Raw genomic sequence first — 7,660 nt, 5'->3', positions numbered from 1 at the left:
CGGGCTTAGCTTTGCTCCGCTCCTCCTCTCCTCCGCTCCTCCGCTCTTCCGCTCCGGGCCCTGGAACTCCCGATCCGCGGGACTTCGGTGAATTCCGGGCCAGTTTTTTGCTCTTCTGCTCTCCTCCCCTCCTCCGCTTCTTCGCTCCCCCGCTTTGGACCCTGGAACTCTTGAACAGGGCCGGGCTTCTGCCCTCCGCCTCTCCTCTGCTCATCCGCTCCAGGCCCTGGCACTCCCTGTGATCCAGTCATTCGCATGTGCGTGCCCGGAGGTCCGGGAGCTCCACTCAAACGTCCGGGGGGGATAAGGGTAAGGGGTCCTGCCCCCCCCCCCTCGCCGCCTCTGAGAAGAGAAACATCTCCTCCACTCCTCCGCTCATCCGCTGCGGAACCAGGTACTACCGATCCGCCGGACTCAGGCGAATTGCAGAAAGGGGTTTTGCTGTCCTCCGCTCCTCCGCTCCTCCGCTCCTCCGCTCCTCCGCTCCTCCGCTCCTCCGCTCCTCCGCTCCTCCGTTTCGGGCCCTGGAACTCCCGAACCGCTGGACACAAGCGAATCACGGTCCGGGCTTCTGCTCTCCTCCGCTCCTCACCTCATCCGCTCCAGGCCCTGGTACTCCGTGTCCGCGGGAACCCCCCCCAACCCACAAAAACAAACTCTCACACACACACAAACACACGCACACACACACACACACACACACACACACACAAACACACAAACACACACAGACACACCTGAACTCATCATCGCTGTGCTGATAGCATTGGCCGAAACGTATCCACAACCAAACCAACATTAGCTCATCCACTCATTCACATATGTGTGTGCCCAGAGGTCCGGGAGCTCCAGTCATAACTCCGGGTGATCTCTGTCCGGAGTAGGCTCACCTTAGCCGGTCTAAGGGGTCCTGCTGCCCCCCAGCTTCCCCGCCTTTGAGAAGAGACACATAACTCCGCTCTTCCGCTTCTCCGCTATGGGCCCTGGTACTCCCGATCCTCCGAACTCAGGTGAATTGCGTGACGTGCTTCTGCTCTCCTATAAGCCCCTACACACTTCGAACACCGCTGTTATCACCCTGTTACTGCATTTCAATGACACCCATTTGCTTTCGATCTCAGTGTCTGCCTCCGTACGGAAAAAGCGGGATGGGTGGGGGGGCATAAGCGCATTCGTGGTGTAAGTAATCAGAAGTTAATAGTGTTAACGGTTTGCGAGAAATTTTTAATGCTAGACAAAAAAAGAAAATTAGAAGGATATAATTAAATAAATAGATAGAAAAATAAAATTAAAAACGAAAAAAAAAAATTGTGAGGGGAATATAACATGTAATTAAGTTGGCGGTTCACAAGGAATCTCAGACATCAAACTGTTTTTAATTGAACATAAATAGTACACCCAAATATACAAATGTACAAATAAACATAGCAAGGTAGAACTGAATGTCAATGAAACAACCAGGGATGAGGAAGCAACGGACATCAGGACATTTGTTCTGTATGTAATGAGAAGTTAATAGTGTTACAGGTTTGTGAGAAATTTACAGTGCGAGACAAAAAAATAAATTAAAAGGAAGTAATTAAATCAATAGATAGACAAATAAGAAATTAAAACGAAAAAAAAAAAAAAAAATTGCAAGGGGAATGTAACATGTAATCAAGTTGTTTTTTTTGTTTTTTTTTTTTTTTTTACCAAAAAAAAAAGGAACCTCGGACATGGGTAACTATATTTTTTTGTTTTCGGATTTTTCCATAAGTTTTAAGGATTTTTTTTTTTTTTTTTATATTTCAAAATCGTTTATGAAGACATTAAAATTTGGGGAGCATTTTTGCATTCTGTTCTTGTGAATGAAGAACTTGGCCAGGCCTAAAAGAACATTGACACAGAGTTCATCTGTTATGTTGCTTATAAGTAAACAGAATGTTATATCATCTTTTGAGAAGGAAACTGGTGACGATGGAATGAGAAGGAGAAAAAATATATGGTCAGTGGTTTCAATGTTGTCTTCAAAAAATGTACAAATATTATCTTCAAAATTAAAGCGTACCCTCGATAATTCCTTAGATGGGTAGATGTCAGTCATAATTTTGAAGTGGGTCTCTTTTGCCTTGGGGGTATGGGTAGAGTCAGATACATAGTTCGCAGCGTGGCAATCGATTCCTCATCAAATTTATTTAAAATATCCTTTTTTTTTTTTTTGACGTCCAGGGAATAAGTTTCCTGTGAAACATTTCCTAATAAAGGAGTTGCTGCGCTTTCTGTCCACAATTGAGATTCCCTGGAGTGATAGTCGGGGTAACTGTGGTTGTACGGTTCGGTGCGTCATTATATTTTTGGTCAGGAATACAAATTGTCGAGGCAGTGCGTTTCGTAACTTTAGCAACTCTAATATGGGAGGCTTGAATCTGTGTGTAGTACAGAACTGCTCATTGTCCAGAGGACTGCCAGTGTCATCCATCAAGTCAATTATTGACCATATACCTTTCTCAAAGCATTCCTTGTAAAACAGAGGTTTGTTGCCATGCAGTACATATCGATTGTTCCAAACTATTATACTGTGTGGTGAGAAATTGTGTACGTATATCATTTTCCAGTATAATAATATTTGTTTATGGAACTCTGAACATTTGACAGGAATCTTGTTGATATCCAAGTCAGAGATAAGCAGAAGACTCAGGCCGCCGACTTTGTTGAATAAGTAGTTTGGAGTACAATACCAGAAAGAACGATGAGGTTTGATCCAGGATTTCAACCAGTTCACCTTCAATGTCCCATTCAAGCAGTCCGACTCTATCACTTTCAGCCCTCCTTCACTTGTTTCTTTCACCATATGTGATTTTTCTTAGATGGTGTGGTCTGTTCCTCCAGATAAAGTTGAAATTGATTTGGTTAACAGATTTTACGAGTTGATTTGGAGCAGCATTGGAATACGCTGGGTATATACATCTGGATAAACACATCCATTTTAGTCAAATATATCCGGCCTAATATTGATAAATCTCTCTGGAGCCATATATTAGAATTAAGCTTTACTTTGATTCAGTTTAGATTCAATGTTCCTGGATTGATTTAACGTTTGGTCCTTGGATAGGAAAATGCTCAAGTATTTTATTTCTGATTTCATAGAAACATCGCTGATTTCCTTTAGTGGCGAGTCATGCAGCGCAAGAAGTTTGCATTTCTTTAAGTTTAATGACAATCCTGAAGCCTTGGAGAATGTTTTGGTTTTTTTCAGCACTTATTGGGACTTGATGTTCATTTTTCAAAACTAAGGTTGTGTCATCTGCCAGCAGGCTAATAACAATTTCTGTCCCCAACATTACTTCTGTCCCACACGTATACACACACACACACACACACACACACACACACACACACACACACACCTTAATTCCACTCTTTTATATACGCATGTCTGGAGTTCCGGGAGCTCGTTCTCAACGTTCTGGGGATAATCATAGCTGTGCTGATAGCATTGGCCGAAACGTATCCACAACCAAACCAACATTAGCTCATCCACTCATTCACATATGTGTGTGCCCAGAGGTCCGGGAGCTCCAGTCATAAGTCCGGGTGATCTATGTCCGGAGAAGACTCACATTAGCCGGTCTAAGGGGTCCTGCTGCCCCCCAGTTTCCCCGCCTTTGAGAAGAGACACATAACTCCGCTCTTCCGCTTCTCCGCTATGGGCCCTGGTACTCCCGATCCTCCGAACTCAGGTGAATTGCGTGACGTGCTTCTGCTCTCCTATAAGCCCCTACACACTTCGAACACGGCTGTTATCACCCTGTTACTGCATTTCAATGACACCCATTTGCTTTCGATCTCAGTGTCTGCCACCGTACGGAAAAAGCGGGGGGTGGGGGGGCATAAGCGCATTCGTGCTGTAAGTAATCAGAAGTTAATAGTGTTAACGGTTTGCGAGAAATTTTTAATGCTAGACAAAAAAAGAAAATTAAAAGGATATAATTAAATAAATAGATAGAAAAATAAAATTAAAAACGAAAAAAAAAAATTGTGAGGGGAATATAACATGTAATTAAGTTGGCGGTTCACAAGGAATCTCAGACATCAAACTGTTTTTAATTGAACATAAATAGTACACCCAAATATACAAATGTACAAATAAACATAGCAAGGTAGAACTGAATGTCAATGAAACAACCAGGGATGAGGAAGCAACGGACATCAGGACATTTGTTCTGTATGTAATGAGAAGTTAATAGTGTTACAGGTTTGTGAGAAATTTACAGTGCGAGACAAAAAAAGAAATTAAAAGGAAGTAATTAAATCAATAGATAGACAAATAAGAAATTAAAACGAAAAAAAAAAAAAAAAATTGCAAGGGGAATGTAACATGTAATCAAGTTGGTTTTTTTTTTTTGTTTTTTTTTTTTTACCAAAAAAAAAAGGAACCTCGGACATGGGTAACTATATTTTTTAGTTTTTGGATTTTTCCATAAGTTTTAAGGATTTTTTTTTTTTTTTTTTTATATTTCAAAATCGTTTATGAAGACATTAAAATTTGGGGAGCATTTTTGCATTCTGTTCTTGTGAATGAAGAACTTGGCCAGGCCTAAAAGAACATTGACACAGAGTTCATCTGTTATGTTGCTTATAAGTAAACAGAATGTTATATCATCTTTTGAGAAGGAAACTGGTGACGATGGAATGAGAAGGAGAAAAAATATATGGTCAGTGGTTTCAATGTTGTCTTCACAAAATGTACAAATATTATCTTCAAAATTAAAGCGTACCCTCGATAATTCCTTAGATGGGTAGATGTCAGTCATAATTTTGAAGTGGGTCTCTTTTGCCTTGGGGGTATGGGTAGAGTCAGATACATGGTTCGCAGCGTGGCAATCGATTCCTCATCAAATTTATTTAAAATATCCTTTTTTTTTTTTTTGACGTCCAGGGAATAAGTTTCCTGTGAAACATTTCCTAATAAAGGAGTTGCCGCGCTTTCTGTCCACAATTGAGATTCCCTGGAGTGATAGTCGGGGTAACTGTGGTTGTACGGTTCGGTGCGTCATTATATTTTTGGTCAGGAATACAAATTGTCGAGGCAGTGCGTTTCGTAACTTTAGCAACTCTAATATGGGAGGCTTGAATCTGTGTGTAGTACAGAACTGCTCATTGTCCAGAGGACTGCCAGTGTCATCCATCAAGTCAATTATCGACCATATACCTTTCTCAAAGCATTCCTTGTAAAACAGAGGTTTGTTGCCATGCAGTACATATCGATTGTTCCAAACTATTATACTGTGTGGTGAGAAATTGTGTACGTATATCATTTTCCAGTATAATAATATTTGTTTATGGAACTCTGAACATTTGACAGGAATCTTGTTGATATCCAAGTCAGAGATAAGCAGAAGACTCAGGCCGCCGACTTTGTTGAATAAGTAGTTTGGAGTACAATACCAGAAAGAACGATGAGGTTTGATCCAGGATTTCAACCAGTTCACCTTCAATGTCCCATTCAAGCAGTCCGACTCTATCACTTTCAGCCCTCCTTCACTTGTTTCTTTCACCATATGTGATTTTTCTTAGATGGTGTGGTCTGTTCCTCCAGATAAAGTTGAAATTGATTTGGTTAACAGATTTTACGAGTTGATTTGGAGCAGCATTGGAATACGCTGGGTATATACATCTGGATAAACACATCCATTTTAGTCAAATATATCCGGCCTAATATTGATAAATCTCTCTGGAGCCATATATTAGAATTAAGCTTTACTTTGATTCAGTTTAGATTCAATGTTCCTGGATTGATTTAACGTTTGGTCCTTGGATAGGAAAATGCTCAAGTATTTTATTTCTGATTTCATGGAAACATCGCTGATTTCCTTTAGTGGCGAGTCATGCAGCGCAAGAAGTTTGCATTTCTTTAAGTTTAATGACAATCCTGAAGCCTTGGAGAATGTTTTGGTTGTTTTCGGCACTTATTGGGACTTGATGTTCATTTTTCAAAACTAAGGTTGTGTCATCTGCCAGCAGGCTAATAACAATTTCAGTCCCCAGCACGTCTAACTTTTGGATATCGTTGCTCTTTTCAACATAAACGGCTAGCATTTCGGTAGCAATTATAAATAAATAGGGTGAGATGGGGCAACCTTGGGGGATTCCCACATCAACATGGAAGCTCGGAGTGGTGCCGCTTGGCAGGGTGACACAGCTATGAATATTCTCATAGAGCCCACGGATCACATTCCTGAATATTTAACCAAATCCAAAATGTTCGAGCGTTGCTATGATAAATGGATGTTCGACCGAGTCAAAGGCTTTAGAAAAGTCCAAGAAGGATATGCGGCCATTATCTTCAATGCGATACGCCTCTAAACCCATCGCTCGCCCCGACTCGGGGAATCCTAGAGCCTACTTGCACCCCCGCCCTAACTTAACTCCCTCACTCGTGGAGCTCCCTGAGCTCCACACATCCCGGAGCATCACGCCGACTCATTCACATTTGAATGATTGTCTTTATTTTATGTCCGCTAGATAGAGGCATCCGCACATGCGCATCAGTGGAGCTTCAGGCCGGCTGAGGCATGGACTGAAAATCATAAAGACATGTGTGATGAGCTAAAAGGAAGATAAGCATATTTTTATAATAAATGTAAGAAAGAGAGGGTAATGCAGCCTCAGGGCGGCACTGGCCCGTGTCTCTCCAAGCCTGCCTTTGGGGGGGGGGGGGGGCACGGAGCAGTGTCTCCCTGTGCCGGTCCCAAGCCCGGATAAATGCAGAGGGTTGCGTCAGGAGGGGCATCCGGCGTAAAACGTTTGCCAAAACCAAACATGCGAGTCAACCATAACTATACCATACCGGATGGGTCGCGGACCGGGTTAACAACGACCGCCATTGGTACTGATGACCTACAGGGTACTAATGGAAATCGGGCTACTGTGGGTCGAAGAACAAGAAGAAGAAGAAGAGGAGGAGTGCGTGTTCGGAAGCAGAGAGAGAGGAGGAAAGGAAAGAGCCTGGGACTGAGAGTAGGGACTTTGAATATTGGGACTATGACAGGAAAAGGTAGAGAGTTGATGGACACGATGCAGAGAAGGAAGCTGGATATACTGTGTGTCCAGGAGACCAGGTGGAAGGGTAGTAAGGCTAGAAGCTTAGGAGCAGGCTTTAAGTTATACTATTATGGTGCTGACAAGAAGAGAAATGGAGTAGGAGTCATCTTGAAGGAGGAGTTTGTAAGGAACGTCCTAGAGGTGAAAAGAATGTCAGATAGACTTATGAGTCTGAAATTGGAAATTGAAGGTGTGATGCTCAGTGTTGTTAGTGGCTATGCGCCACAGGTGGGATGTGAACCTGAAGAGAAGGAGAAGTTCTGGAATGAGTTGGATGAAGTGATGCAGAATATTCCCAGAAATGAGAGAGTGGTAATTGGTGCAGACTTCAATGGACATGTTGGTGAAGGCAATAGAGGGGATGAAGAAGTGATGGGCAGATATGGTATCCAGGATAGGAATGCAGAGGGACAGATGGTGGTAGATTTTGCAAAAGGGATGGAAATGGGTGTAGTGAATACCTTTTTCCAGAAAAAACAGGAACATAGGGTAACTTATAAGAGCGGAGGTAGGAGCACGCAGGTAGACTACATCTTGTATAGACGAGGTAACCTGAAAGAGATCGGTGACTGCAAAG

Source organism: Fistularia commersonii, unplaced genomic scaffold (genome assembly GCF_037954325.1).
Source record: "Fistularia commersonii isolate RoL2024-O1a breed Wild unplaced genomic scaffold, RoL_Fcom_v1.0 HiC_scaffold_127, whole genome shotgun sequence".
Lineage (NCBI taxonomy): Eukaryota > Metazoa > Chordata > Actinopteri > Syngnathiformes > Fistulariidae > Fistularia > Fistularia commersonii.
The sequence above is the reverse complement of the archived record's forward strand: the minus strand, read 5'-3'. Positions refer to the sequence as shown.